At 49.5% G+C, this 16123-nt stretch overlaps 1 protein-coding gene across 1 annotated transcript in view; it reads left to right on the top strand.

The window, feature by feature from the left end:
- Nucleotides 1-16123, top strand: part of CEP68 (centrosomal protein 68) — a 58151-nt gene that overhangs the window by 35980 nt on the left and 6048 nt on the right. The gene's annotated exons all lie outside the window — the stretch shown is intronic.

A 16123-nucleotide genomic window follows, 5' to 3' on the forward strand; every position in this document is an offset into this window, starting at 1 on the left:
AGATCTTCTCGAAGTGGCAGACGCCACGGAGCGTCGACTGCCAGATTTACGAGGTCTGCGTACCAAGACCGGAGAGGCCAGTCCGGCGCCACCAGAATCACCGTGTGCGGTTCCGAGGCTAACCTGCGAAGAAGCCTGGACAGTAGTTGAATCGGTGAAAAGGCACACATCAGACGATACTGATGCCAGGGCGCCACTAAAGTGTCTGAGGCGACTGCCCGAGGATCGCGCGTCCGTGCCACGAACCTTTCCACCTTGTTGTTCGGACGAGACGCGAACAGGTCCACATCCGGGGAACCCCACTTCGCGCACAACATCTGGAAGACATCCGGGTGAAGGGACCATTCTCCCTGGTCCAGGGTCTGGCGACTCAGATAATCCACCTGCCAGTTCTCCACCCCCGGAATGTGAACTGCCGTTATCGCTGGGACGTGCTTCTCTGCCCCAGACAGAATGTCGGCTACTTCCCGAGCCGCTCGGGCACTCCTGGTGCCCCCTTGGTGGTTGATGTAGGCCACCGCGGTGGCATTGTCCGTCTGAACCCGAACTGTAGCCGGTCCGTCCATCTCAGAAGGCAAAGCTTTATCACCCTCAATTCCAGAATGTTGATCGGAAGGGAGGACTCCTCCTCCGACCAAGTTCCCTGGGCGGACAGAACGCCCAGAACACCACCCCAGCCCGACAGGCTGGCATCCGTGGTGAGTACCGTCCATGATAAAGGACGAAAAGACTTGCCCCCCGACACCGCCGGGGACTGGAGCCACCACAGAAGATCCCCTCTGGCGTCGTGGCTCAACGAGATCCGCAGATCCAGGGATTGCGGCCGCCCGTCCCACTCGGCCAGAATCTCCGCTTGGAGACCCCGCGTGTGAAACTGGGCAAAAGGGATCGCCTCGAACGACGAGACCATTAAACCTAGACATCTCATGCATGTCCGGAGCGACTAGTGTCGGTTGTCCCTGAGGGACCTGACCTCGTCCTGAAGAGTCCGAAGCTTGTCCTCCGGCAGGAAGACCTTCGCTTGGACAGAGTCCAGAATCATTCCCAGATAGGGAAGACGAACCGAAGGACACAGAGTCGACTTCGGAATGTTGATAGTCCAACCGAACTCCTGCAGTGTCCGTATCATGGTGGACAGGTCGGTCACCAGGCTCTGATTGGCGTTTGACCGTATCAGGATATCGTCCAGATACCCCAAGGCAGCAATGCCCTGTGCTCGCAACAGGGCCAGAACCGGCGCCAGCACTTTGGTAAAAACCCGCGGAGCCGAAGCGAGACCGAAAGGTAACGCCACGAATTGGTAGTGATCCTCCGCAATGGCGAATCGAAGGTACCTCTGGTGACCCTCAAACGAGGAAGTGTAGGTACGCATCCTTCAGATCGATGGAGGCCATGAATTCCCCCGGACTCAGGGCAGCCACCACTGAGCGCAGGGATTCCATGCGAAACTTGCGAACCCGCACAAAGCGGTTCAGAGCCTTCAAGTCCAGAATCGGACGCACCTTGCCCTCCTTTCTGGTCACAGTGAACAGATTGGAGTAAAACCCCCGAAATCTGTCCCGATGAGGCACCGGGACCACCACCCCCTGGGCCCACAGGTCCCGCACCGCTAGGTGCAAATCCTGCAAGCGCTCCGGAGACAGCTGAAGATTTGAGGGAAAAAATCTGCCCGCCGGCCGAGAGAGAAATTTGATCTTGTAACCAGATCGAACGATTTCCTGAACCCATCTGTCCCGAATGCGGGCCAGCCAAGGTTGTAGGAAACCGCGCAGACGTCCCCCCCCCCCCACCCCAGAAACGGGTGAGGGCGCCCCTTCAGGCGGAAGTGGAATGGGAAGTTGAACCGGACTGGCCGGACTTCTGCTTCCCCACCCACGGCTTCTTCTGGGAGCCTTGGCCTTTGAAGGGCTTGCCCTTGGACTGCGACCGAAAGGCACGAAAGGACCCCTGAGAGGGCCTAGACGAGGAATTCCGCTTTCCACGGAAAGACTTATGCTTGAAAGACTGGGGCAGGAGAGTACTCTTGCCCCCCGTAACCCCTTTTATCAGGGTATCCAAAGCCTCGCCAAAAAGGCGAGACCCCGCGTAGGGAAAATCCGCCAGCGTCTTGCGAGAAGATTGGTCGACCGACGAATTCTTCAGCCAAATCAGACGACGATTCAGAATCGCCACGCAGGACAGGCGCGCAGCCAAGGGAGCTAAATTCAAGTCCGCATCGCACAAGTACATGACACCCTGATGGATCTGGTCCACCATAGCCAACGTGGTAGGTGAAGCGGAATCAGCCGCCAAGGTGCGCCTGAGCATCTTGGTCCAATAAGCAAAGCCTGTGCCGCCATAATGGAAGCAAAAATAGGCTTCAGCATAGAACCAGCCACCATATAGGCATGACGGGCAAGAGACTCTATTCTCCTGTCCGTAGGGTCCCGGAAAACCGGGGTATCCTCAGAAGGCACCGCAATAGCTTTGTTCAAAATGGCTACCGCGTGATCCACCGGGGGCGCCACACACCAACGCTCGTCGGTGGCAGGCGCAAACGGATAAAGCAGTTTAAACTTATTGGGCACAGTAAAGGGCTTCTTTAAATTGCGCCACTGTTCATTAACCGTATGGTGAAATTCAGCAGAGCAGATTTGCGAGCCCTCTGCGTTCCAAAAGAAGACACCCTAGCAGGAGGAGTAGGCTCATCCTCCAGGTGCAAGGTGTCCTTTATGGAAGCAATCAGCACATTCATGAGTGCAAGCTCTTCAGGCGAGCCAGGGGGAGAAACATCAACCCCCTCCACCTCAGGCTCCCCCTCAGACCCCACAAGGTCCAAAGATGAGCGGGACCCTGACAAGGGTATGCCAGCCACAGCAGCCACATCCTCTCTGAATCAGAGGAAATGGATAACCTGGCCCTTTTTGCGTATCGTTCAGCCAGCAGCATCTGCACCTGAGACACTAAGGAAGCCACTACAGTGGTCAGATCGGCCCCCTCGGGGGGTGCAGCAGCCCCCTGGTCCCCCACCAGGGCGGGGGGAAACTTGCTATCCTGAGAATCCATGCCCCAGTACAGAAAAGTATAAAGGTACTGGCCCTTTAATACCACTGCGAGCGCAGCCCACCGCACCCCGCTGTATGCACTGACCCCGCAGGGATAGACAATACTGAGCAAGGAATGACAGGACAAGAAGGTAAAAACCTGGAGAGAGCACACCAGACCGCTGCCACCGATCGCTGTTCCCAGAGAAAGAGGAAGTGATGCAATGCTGGCTGACTGATATAGCCTATTGAAGGCTCCAGAAAAATGGCCGCTCGGCCGGGGGAGAAGGCTACAATGAAATGGCGCCGCCATGTGCATGGATGAGTACCGCCCGCCAAAATGGCGGCGAATGGCGCCAAAACATGGCGCTGCATAGGGAAAGGGCCGGTCACAGTATTCAGGCAAATAAAATGGCGGATCGCCGCAGCGACCGCCGCACACACACATGTCTGCACACAAACTGCACCCAGAGCATAATAAACAGCAGAGCAGGATGGCCCACCCCCGCAGCCCACAGGCAGTGCAGCCACACAGGGATCTGACAGGGAGCCCGCAGTTACACAGACATGGAGGGTAATACACAGCCACAGACTGACACCCATACAGAAGGTCCCCACACAGAAGGTGCTTACCGTACCAGATGGCGTGGGGAGCCGTCTCCAGCGACAAACCGCTATCAGGGCAGACAGGGAGTGCCGCAGCCAGGACGCATGTGGACCGCAGTCATGGCGTCCAGTGAGGTAGCCACCTCACAGGCAGCATCCCTGCAGCGAACAGGGATGGGTCGTTCAATGTGCCAGGGTAAAACCTAAGCTGAACGCTCGATGGCAGGCTGGGGATCCATCTGGCTCTCAGCCCTGGGATCCAGGGCGGCCAGTCCGAGACCCAGCTCCGCATGATGATTCTTCATCAGAAGATCCCTAAACTAAGGCTGACAGAATAACAGCTAGCAAGGAAAAGAGAAAAAACACTTGAAATAAAATCAAATAAAGGGTAGAAGGCTGAGACTGAGCCCCCAGCACAGGAAAGCCAGCTACTCCTAAGCTAGGCAAAGTCAAACTGAGTTGGGAATGCTGGTGCAGGGAGGTATTGACTGAGGGGACAGCCCCTAGGGGTGTGTCTATGCTAAAAGCTTTTGTATTAACAATTCTTGTTGCCTAGCTACTCCTACGGAGCAAAGGTCAATACCCATTGGTGAAGACTTGTGAGTGGGTGGCGACTGTCGGAGGACGTAAGAGAAATATTTTTTTGGATTTGTTATAACCAGATAAAATTAGGAATTGTCTGGTGCATTCCTATCTGGATTGGACACTTATTGTTACATTTATTTGTTTTTATGGACATATGTGATATATAATTTTTGTACTGTTGATGAGATAATTATATTGGCACTGGATGTACAGAGCACTTTTATTTTATAAGAAGCACTTATTCACTTTCTGGCAATAATATCTGAATGGGATATCTACGCAAGCACTATATATTTATATGAACTAGTGATGAATTTATTAATTTTGGAATGAAACCTATGTAACAGCACTTCAGAATAATAATTTTGGTGTATAGAATTGATGAAATAAGTGGATAGTTACACAGAAGCACTTTATATAATATTCACAGTACCCCTGAAGCGCATCACACTCCCCCATAACTTATATATCTGTGGCTGTTTTATAGTATCAGTTTATGTGACGCAGCATTAGGGTGGTTAGTAGAGAATCCACGATAGCGCAGGAACCACACTCCCATAATATATACGTTTAGTTTAATGCTGCTTGGAATATGTGGTAATGAATAACTCATTTTGTCAGTATTCCTCTACAACCTAGGTCTGTCCATCAGCAAAGAGGATCTTTCCAGACCCCTCACTTCCTGAATAAGGGGGTCAAGTTCTCAACATAGAGGCCTGTTGTTCATACTCTACAATGGTTGAACAATTCCATTGCACCCTCAGGAACTGACTCTTTGGAACAGATCTGAGCCAAGAGGGGTGATGACAGCTCCCCTGACCTATAAAACTATTCTAATCAGTAGTTTAAAGAAGGTGCTAGTGACAATAGCACCCTCTTTAATCTCAATATTCAGATCCAAAAAGTGCACTTTGGTCTAACTGGCTTCATGCTGCGAAATTATACCCTGAGAATTTTGATTCAAATCACTGATAATACATATTTAGAGATTCCATACTACCATCCCATAGGAGGAGGACGTCCTCTATGTACCTCCACCAGACAAATAATTCCTGTCGGCGGTGCCCATAGACAATGTCCTCCTCCCACTTAGCCATGAATAAATTTGCCATGCTCGGTGCAAAATAAACTGACGCTGCTCTAATATCATGCTAGATTCCCTTCGCCAGAAAGGAATCCACTGCCTGCTAACCATGTTCATGGGAGATTATAGTGTACAGTGGATAAGATGTAACTGTCCTTTCATTGTATCTCGCCCAAGAGATTCAAAACTTGGGTAGAGTCCCTCCAAATAGGAAGGCGTTTGTACCACCAAAGGTTGCAAAAACCCATCTATATACCTCCCTGTTCTAGAGGTAACCGAATCTAGTCCACTGATAATAGGGCGACCTGGTGGATTGATAGAATCTTTGTGGACCTTAAGGGAGGTAATAGATGACAGGGACCCGTGGAGCCACGGGAGCCAAATAAGATTTCTCCTTCTTACTGAGAATACTATCATGATAACCTTGGTTAATCAGCTGAATCAGTTCCTTCTTAAGTTTAAAAGTAGGGTTACCTGAATGGGGAACGTAAGTATCTCAATCCGCCAGTAATCTATGCATCTCGGTGGTATTGGCAACTTTGTCAAGCACCACTATGCCACCTCCCTTGTCAGCTGGGCGTATTACTATATCAGTTCTATCTCTAAGGGACACAGCTCCTGATATTCTTAACCATTGGGTTATACTGACCCCTACAGGAGTAGGACACTAGGCAGAAAAAAAAGTCTGGCTACGCCTATGGACAGTACCAGGGTGTATACCCCTTCTTCCTATTGGTATTCAGTTTTCTCTATCGTTCATTGACAGACGCAACTCCATATGATCCTTGACAATTGGGTTATGCTGCCCCCTACAAGAGTAGAACACTAGGCAGGATTTCGTTTTAAAAAATTTTACTAGTAGAAAGCGCCCCTATGCCTTCTCCTCCCTCTTTAATATCCTCAGATTCTGACGTAGATATGGCCGCCGCGGACACATGCCACCCTGGTTCTGCGTCTTTGCATTCTGATGGCGAGGAAGATGTATCCTCGCCAGCAGCCGCGTTGGAAATCGCGCTGGTGGAGGCCCTTATAGTGTCAGTGCGGGAAACCTTAAAAGTGGTGGATGTCTTTCGGCACCCGCAAATCCCAGAAGTAAGGCAAGGTTTTTCCCTGTCCGGAACTTTTTGACAACATTGTCCATAAACAGCGGGGGCGCATCAAACAAATGTTAGTGGTGCCTAAGCGTTACCCCTTCGGGGACGCGGTATCCGCTAGATGGAACGTGCCACCAAAGGTGGATCATCCTGTTGCTAGACTAAACAAGTCTACGGTAGTTCCGGTGGAAGAGTCCACGGTATTTACAGACCCCTTGAATAGATGGATCGAGTCTCAGTTCCGCCATTTGCATGTGATCGCAGGCTCGATACTGAAACCGGTCTTTGTGATCACTCTGGTGTCACAGACCATAGCGGAATAGGCGAAGTTACTGAAAGGTGACATAGGAACGGAGTAGCTCCCATTGGGACTGACAAGAGCTAACGGATCAAGTGATCCAAGCCCTTCTGTATATATATATGTGTGGCATCGCTGGGTGTGGATCCACTGGTGGCCACAGTGTATGCAGTGGGGGTTGCAATTGGATGCATGGTGTGGCTAAAAAGCTGGTCTGTGGACTAGGCTTACAAAAAGGCTCTTTCTGACCTAACCTTTACGGGGGACAAACTGGTTCCTCCTCGGATGAGTTAATCAAAGTCCTTACGGGTGGGAAGAGTACTCTTCTTCCCCAATCCACCAAGAGCAAGTCACCGCGTAATAGACGGTGGCATCCATTTACTGCTCATAGGTGGCCTTTGTGCCTCCGGGGCGCAGGAGAAAGGAGCTAAGCCATTCAGGTCTTCTGGGGGGTTCCAAGAAAACATGGTCAGGTAAGCCGAGAATAGGCCAATCCAGATCTGCAGACAAATCTTCTTCTGCATGAAGAGATGCCCTCACCTGTTTCTGGGGTGGGGTGGGGTGGGGTGGGGTCCCTGCTGCTTTCTGGAACCATGGACTTCCTTGATTCAGGACAAATTGGTTCACGAACTGATCCGATCGGGTTACAAGATCGAATTCAGGTCCCAACCATTGGACAGGTTCTTCCCATCCAACCTCCGCCTACCTCCAGATCGGTTAACGGACCTACGACAGGCGGTGCAAGATCTGCTGTCGCAGGGGATGATTGTGTCGGCTCCCTCTCGGGAGCGTTTTTAAGGATTTTATTCAAACCTGTTCACTGCGGCAAAGTGCGTCCAATCCTGGATCTCAAAGCTCTGACCTGCTTCGTGTGGGTTCAGAAGTTTTGAATATAATCTATTCGGACGGTGATGGCGTCCCTGCATCAGAGAGACCTGTTGGCCTCTATCGATATCAAGGATGTATATCTACACATCCTTATCTACGCTGGACACCAGCATTTTCTTTGCTTCGCTGTGGGAGAGGAGCACTTTCAATTTGTGGCGTTACCCTTTTGGTCTCGTCTCTGCTCCCAGGGTCTTCACAAGTGTTGGCTCCGATATTGGCACTTCTATCTCAGAGGGGGATTGCAGTCCTGGGGTACCTGGACGATCTTTTGTTAAGAGCAGATTCTCATTCAGCTCTGGAGGATTTGTCAATCACTGTAAGGACACTGCAAGAGTTTGGTTGGACTATCACTTTTGCAAAATCAGCCCTGGTAGCATCCTTAAGTCTGGTCTACCTGGTTCTGACTCTGGACTCCGTGTCGGCGAAGGTTTTTCTTCCCCTGGACAAGCTGCAGAAGTTGAAGGGGATGATTCTTTTTGTTGCTGTCGAACAATCTGTCCAGTGGAAGAGTCCAGACTACCAATCAATGTTCTGGAATTCAGGGCAATAAAGCTTTGCCTTTTTCACTGGACAAATCATCTACAAGGTTGTCCAGTCCGGGTTCAATCGGACAACCCCACAGCCGTGGCTTACATCAATCATCAGGGGGGCGCCAAGAGTGTCCTAGCGGCCCAGGAGGTGGCCGAGATCTTGAAATGGACAAAGAATTTTGTTCAGCCCTCTCTGTGGTACATATCCCAGGTGTGGAAAACTGGCAGGCGGACTACCCGAGGCGTCAGGTGTTGGATCAGGGGCAATTATCTCTACACCTGGAGGTGTTTCATCTCCTGTGTGCTCGGTGGGGGACACCCGATGTCAACCTGTTGGCTCAACAAGAAGGTTCAAAGGTTTGTAGCCAGGTCACGGGATCCCCTAGCCAACGCCGTAGATGCACTGGTGGCTCCTTGGGGTCATTATCGGCTGATCTATGCAATTCCGCCGCTGAAACTCCTGCAGAGACTTCTGTGCAGAATAGAGGCGGAGGGGATTCCAGTCATTCAGGTGGCTCCAGACTGGCCTCGCCGGTCTTGGTACGCAGATCTGGTAAGATTGCTCCTTAGAGACTTTCTCTGTCTGCTGTCTCCAGGGCCAATCTTCCATCCTGTTTTACAGTCACTGGTTTTAACGGCCTGGCTTTTGAAAGCCAGGTATTGAAGGATAGGGGGTCTTTCTGATTTAGTGATCTCTACACTGTTGAAGGCCGGGAAGTCTACTTCCAGGAAGATCTATCATCGTACGTGGTACATTTCATGGTGTGAGTCCATGAAGGTGCATCCTCTCCTCCTCCTTTTTTCGGTGGCTAGGATTTTGGCTTTCCTTCAAAGAGGTGTCGAATGCAAGTTGGCCTTGGCCACTAACAAAGGCCAAGTGTCGGCCTTGGCTGTGTTTTTCCAACGTCCTTTAGCCTCGCCTGCATTGATTCGCACCTTTATCCAAGGGATCCGTCATGTGGCGCCCTCCGAGGCAATCCCCGTTACTTCCATGGGATCTGACTTTGGTATTGTCTGTTCTTCAAAAACCTCCTTTTGAGAACATTGGGGAGATTCCTCTGCTTAACTTGTCTCAGGAGGTTGCCTGTTTGGTGGCTATTACTTCTGCTCGCAGTGTATCTGAATTGGTGGCGCTTTCCTGACGTTCGCTTTATTTGGTGGTCCACAGAAATAGTGGTACTTCGACCTAGTCAGTCGTTTCTTCCTAAGGTGGTTTCCGATTTCCATCTAAATGAAGACATTGTGCTGCCTTTATGTCCTAAGCCTCCTAAGGAAATTGCTCTGCATTCTTTGGATGTGGTTCGGGCAATTAGGGTTTACCTGGTGGCTACTGAATCTTTCAGGAAATCAGATTCTCTGTTGGTCCTTACAGAAGGACCCAGTAAGGGATTGGTTGCGTCTGCTGTAAACCATTTCTTGGTGGAACAGGCAGACGGTTGTTCAGGCTTATTTATTCACTGAAGGGTCAGGTTCCTCCTTTCCCTGTGAAGGTGCATTCTACTAGGGCGCTAAGTGCTTCTTATGCTTTTCGCCATTCGGCATCAGTGATACAAGTTTGCAAGGCGACAACTTGGTCATCTGTGCGCACGTTCACAAATGTCTACAAAGTAGATGTGTTGGCATCCTGGATGCTTCTTTTGGCCGCAATGTTTTGCAGGCTGCTGTTTGACATAGACTTAGTCTCTTTGAGGGTGTTGTCCAGGTGAGCTTCTATTGTTCCTGGTTGAGCTCTATATTCTTTGGGTGGCTAAAGTTTTAGCCTTGTTGGGAATTACATTCTTTTTCTGCGTTGTTTTCCCACCACTCTTGCAAATACTGCTTTGGGACGTCCCAGTGTTAACCACTTGCCGACCGTTCACATTGAGCGTACTGCGGCAAAGTGGCTCATTATCGTGCAGTGACGTAGACCTACGTCGCTGGACTCCTCCCCTTGTGGGCGCCGCACGCACCGCCGGAGGCTCGGGCCAGGAGAGGAGAGGCGATGATCACCGCCGCTCTTCCCCGATCGTCGGATCGAGTGAGGAGATCCGCCCGCTTGTGTAAACAAAGCGGGCGGATCTCTTATATGACAGACAGTCACAGATTACAGGATTCAGCATAGCTGAACCTGCGATCTGTGCCTGTGTCACACAGTCCCCTCCCCCCACACAAACGTCAGTAAGCACCAGGCATACATTAACCCCTTGATCACCAATAAAGTTAACCCCTTCCCTGCCAGTGTCATTATTACAGTAACACTGATTACTGTAGTAATGTCACTGGTACCCCCAAAAATGTCAGTCAAGGGTCCGATCTGTCCGCAGCAATGTCGCAGTCCCGCAAAAGAAATCGCAGCTCGCCGCCATTACTAGTTAAAAAAAATAAATAAAAACGACATAAATTTCCCATAGTTAATAGCTGCGATAACTTTTGCGTAAACCAATCAAAATACGCTTATTGCGTTTTTTTTTTTTTTTAACCGAACATATGTAGCAGAAAACAAATCGGCCTAAAATAAAAAAAATTAGATTTTTACATTTTTTTTTGGGGGGGGGGGGAATTTCATATAAAAAAAAATGTGAAAAATATATTATTTTTTTCAAAATTGTCGCTCTTTTTTTGTTTAGATCGCAAAAAGTAAAAATCGCACAGGTGATCAAATACCACCAAAAGAAAGCTCTATTTGTGGGGAAAAAAAGGACATAAACATTTGGGTACAGCGTCGCACGACCGCGCAATTGTCTGTTAAAGTAACGCAGTGCCGAATCGCAAAATATGGCCTGGTCAGGAATGGGGTAAAATCTTCCGGTCTTAAAGCGGTTAAAAATACGCTCATTGAGAATTTTTTTGTCAAAGACATGTAGCTAAATACATTTTGGCCTAAATATTTGACAAAAATTGAATATATTGGATATTTTTTACCTGTCAAAGTAGAAAAATATTGTTAGTTTTTCAAAATTGTCGCTCTTTTTTTATTAATATCGCAAAAAATGAAAAGCGCAGAGGTGATCAAATACCACCAAAAGAAAGCTCTGTTTGTGGGAAAAAAAGGACGTAAATTTTGTTTGGGTACGGCTTTGCATGACCGCGCAATTGTCAGTTAAAGTCGCACAGTGCCAAGTTGCAAAAAGTGGCCTGGACGTAAAGCAGGAAAATCCTCCGGTCCTAAAGTGGTTAAGAATTATATGGAGCTGCGTCTGTCAATGAACGATAGAGAACTGGATTTTTGTCTTGTCGTAAAAATAATTTTCTCTGAAGTTCATTGACAGACGCAGGACCCACCGCTCTATCTTAAGTGGGTTGGGGTTTTTCCTAAACACTGCTTGCAACGAAACTGAAGCCTATAGCAGAGTGTGTGGGTGTATGCCTGCAGGCACGGCCCCATAGGCATGGTAAAGCTTTTTTTCTACCTAGTGTTCTACTCCTGTAGGGGGCAGCATAATCCAGTGGTCAACAATTTTATATGGAGCTGTTTCTGTCAATTAACTAAAGAGAAAAGGATTTTACGATTAGACAAAAAAACTTTTTTTTTCTTGCATAGTCAGGAGTATGGACCTAGTTCCTTGCTGGGATCTCTGGTCCTGGCAATTTTTTCTTTAACTGCCGGACTGGGCGACAGGCTGGATAATCTATCCAGTGGTCACCCCAGTCTGGCCAGCGAGAGCGCACAGACCTCAGATCTGCGCTGGGTCGACCGGGACATAGCCCCACCAGCTGGCCTGCGAGTTAAACGCCTCGCGAGTTGGCATACGCCCAGGTCTCAGCATTCCTCCTGGCCGACAGCCCCCCCCCCCCATCAACTGTAGGGGGGCCCCCTTACTACCTGTTCTGTTTTATGAGGCCTAGGGATCCATCCTGGGAGCCTCGTGGTGCCGCCATTTTGCTGTAGCCTGTGTGCTCAATGCACGGCAGCCATGTTTCTGTAGTCCAACGGCCATTTTGCGGTGGTTTTCCATTGAAAATAGCAGGGGCCATGACAGCCCTATGGGTGGTGATTTCAGCGATGGGAGCCCCTCCTTATCCCCTGGTGCTGACTCCTGGATCTTTTCATATCCTGAATTCCGCACATGGAGTGCAGATTGGCCAGGTGGCTACAGGTGCCTGTTTCTGCTGGGTGGGGGAGTCTGGTGGGGTGTTCTCCCTCTCTGCTGAGGATCATTTTAGGTGCTATGTTAATAGCGACCGAGTAGTGCTGCCAGAGCGGTTAGGGTGTCCCTTAGTATTTTTTTTACACTTATTTTTTTTGTGGGGGTCCCTCTCATGGAGTCTTTGGAGCACACTTCCCCACCCGATCCCCTCTGAGGCTGCGGGGCCCTCCGGGTCCCAGCCATCCATTGATGCACTGACACACAAAAAGCACCCCCCTGCCTTATCTCTCTCTTCAGATCCTGAATCTGATTCATCCCCTGCGGACGTGGGTCACTCTGCTGGGTCTGCGACCACGCGCCCTGAGTTCTCAGATAGTGAGTATGATTCCTCTACTCCTGTAGGAGGACCTCAAGGCATTTAACTGCTTTGTGTGGGTACAGAAGTTCAGAATGGAGTCCATGCGCACGGTGGTCGCATCCCTGCATCAGGGGGATTTTCTTGCCTCTATCGACTTTAAGGATGCCTACCTTCATATTCCAATATGAGCCGGTCACCAGTGCTTCCTCCGCTTTCCGTGGGAGAGGAGTATTATCAGTTTGTAGTGTTACCCTTTGGTCTGCTTTCTGCTCCTCGGGTTTTCACAAAAATGTCAGCCCTGGTGCTAGCATGGTTAGGCCAATGGAGGATCGCGGTACTGGGCTACTTTGACGACCTTCTTCTGCGAGTGGAGTCTCCTACTGCTCTGGTGAAAAACTTGGAGATCACCATAACGCCTCTGAGGCAGTTACGCAGAATTCTGAATTTTCAGAAGTCTGCTCTGGTTCTGTCCACAAAGCTGGACTATCTGGCTAAAGCCGAGTCCAGAGTCAGACCCAAAGTGCTCCTTCCTCTGGACAAACTCCAGAAACTGCAATTTCTCTCCTGCTGTCCAGCAGATGGTCATCCCTCTGGGCTTTCATGGGCCCGATGGTGTCTACCTTTTTGAGGCGGTTCCGTTTGAACAGTTCCATACAAGGTCCCTGCAAAGGGAGATTCTGGGCAAATTGGACACGAATCTGCAGTCTCCGGATAATCAGATCCGGCTGAGCCAGAGAACGAAAGATGGCTTCATTTTAAGGCACTTCAGCTGGGCAAATCCTTCTTCCCCTTGTATTGGACAGTAGTCACCACAGATGCCAGCCTGTCCGGCTGGCGAGGTGTCCTCGGCAAAAATTCTGCTCGGGAGGTCTGGACACTGGAAGAGTCCAGACTACCAATCAATGTCTTGGAACTCCGAGCCATCAGACTATGCCTAGAGCATTGAACGGAACGTCTTCAGGGATGTCCAGTGCACAATCGCACAAGTCCGTGTCCGTGGCTTATGTCAATCACCAGGGGCCACAGGAAGTGTCCTGGCGGCTCTGGAGGTAGCTGGTATTCCAAGGTGGGCAGACCGGTTATTTCCAGTCCTCTCTGCTGTACACCTTCCCTGGGTGGAAAACTGGCAGGCGCACTACCTAAATCGGCATTCGTTGGACCAAGGGGAGTGGTTCCTTCATCCTGAGGTGTTTCATTTGTTGTTGTGTCTCGGGTGGGGCATCCCCAAGGTGGAACTGTTGGTGTCTTGGCTCAACAGAAAGGTGCAGAGGTTTGTGGCTCGCTCACGGGATCCTCTGCCAGACGCACTTGTGGCCCCGTGGGGTCAGTATTGTCAAATTTATGCCTTCCCTCCTCCCAAGACTTCTACGCAGGATCGAGGCAAAAAGGATTCTGGTCATCTTAGTGGCCCCAGACTGGCCTCGCCTGGCTTGGTACGCCGATCTGGTGTGGCTGGTCACTGACGTTCCTTGAAATCTTCCTCTCAGGGACGATCTGCTTTCCAAAGGACCAATCTTCTATCCTGCTTTACAGTCGCTGGCTTTGACGGCTTGGTTGTTGAACGTCAGGTGTTGATGGATAGAGGTTTGTCTGAGTCGGTGATTTACAATGCTGTTAAAAGCTAGGAAATCTACTTCTAGAAAGATCTACCATCGTCCGTGGAAGACGTACATTTCATGGTGTCCATCCTTGCTCTTTTTCGGTGGCTTGGATATTCACCTTCCTTCAACGTGGGGTTGAGCAGAAACTGGCCTTGAGTTCTATTAAGGGCCAGGTGTCAGCCTTAGAGGTCTTCTTTTAACGGCCCTTGGCCACACACTCCCTGGTGTGTACTTTTCTTCAGGGAGTTAGGCACTTGGCCCCTCCAGAGTGCTTTCCGTTGCCGCCTTGGACCTCATTTTGGTGTGCTCAGTCCTCCAAAAGCCTCCTTTTCAGAACCTTCGGGAAATTCCCATGCTTACGCTGTCCTAGAAGGTGGCTTTTTTCGGTGGCTATCACCCCCTGCGCACAGGGTTTCGGAATTGGCGGCGTTATTCTGTCGTTCACCTTACTTGGTGGTTCAGAGATAAGGTGGTTCTTCGCCCCTGTCTGTCATTCCTTCCAAAGGTTTCATTTAAATGAAGACATTGTGTTGCCTTCCCTGTGTCCCAGGCCAAACCACTGGAAGGAAATTGCCTTGCATGCGGTCCAGCCAATTAGGGTGTACCTGTCAGCTACGGAGTCTTTAAGGAAGTCCGACTCCACTATTTGTGCTCACGAATGGGCCCCGGAAAGGGTTGGCCGCTTCCTCTGCGACCATTTCTAGATGGATCAGACAGACAGTAATTCAGTTGCAAAAAAGTTTAAGGTGCAAAGCACCAGTTCCCTGCGCTCAGAGAGGTGTAGTTGCTAGTCCCACTTCATTAAGGTCTTTCCACTGTTTCTGGAGCTGTGGCTGCGACAACCCAGGAAAAAAAAAAATGCTGCGGCCTTGCTGCCCTTTACAGTACTTCCAGACTTCCCTGGTTGTGCAAACAACAAACAAACAGGGGCGCATAGGCCTAGTGCATTATCCTTTTGGTTGGTTTATTTAAAAGTAAAAAGATTAAAAATACTCACAACCGAGTTCTTGGTTAAAAGCATATCACATAAGGAACGCAGTCCTCAGTAGTAGGATCCGAGGGTAAGTTGTCCCTTGAGTTTGTAATGGCTAACTCGTTTCGAGGCTTAGCCTCTTTCTCTGAGACCCCCCCCCCCCCTCCCGGGACTGTCCATGGGTGTAGCCAGAGTTTTTTTTTTTCTGCCTAGTGTTTTACTCCTGTAGGAGGCAGTATAACCCAATGGTTAAGAAGATAAGGAGCTGTGTCAGTCAATGAACATCAGAGAAATTGATTTATCAAAAATACTATTATTTTAGATGTTGGCTTTTTTATTTATTTATTGTGATTTCCAAACCGCAAACTCTACCTACAGGGAGATTATGCCCGGCAGATTTGCAGTCTCTAAACTCTTAAACGTTTTGTTGGCTGTGGGAGCCATTTTCTAAATGGTGACCTTCAGTGTGTGTGTAGAGGTATGTTGTTAACATTTATCTTGACATTTTGCAGTCAGTTATCCATGTCCTTCAAAACCCTACTACAGATCCTGAGTGCTACCTAACCCACTAACCTGGGGTGAGAAAAAGACCAAGGTACTTGACCCTGCAATATGATGCTCCATCCCACTTTTACCACTCATGGGTCATATCTTTGATCTGTAATTAAATTTTTCTGCTTCAAAACACAGAACATACCTTTTGATAGGATTACTGATCAGTATTCATAAGGCAGGAGATGTGGGAGGATGGGTGGCAGAAGACTCTTTTAAGCAGGGGTAGTAAGATGCTTCAGAGGAGAAAGGGGAACGATGTTGCAGCAGGTAACCGATGACGGGTATACAGCCAGACCGCAAGAATGTAAAGTGGGCATTATAAGAGACCAACACTGTCTGTGCTCTTCCTCCACTTTAAAAGGACACTACACTCTGCTTAAAGAAAATAATATTGCTGCGCCAAGTCTTTCATTGGAGATAAATAAATATAGATGGTTGGTGTACAAAAGGTTATCACAATA

Source organism: Pelophylax lessonae (genome assembly GCF_965119305.1).
Source record: "Pelophylax lessonae genome assembly, chromosome: 3".
Classification (NCBI taxonomy): domain Eukaryota; kingdom Metazoa; phylum Chordata; class Amphibia; order Anura; family Ranidae; genus Pelophylax; species Pelophylax lessonae.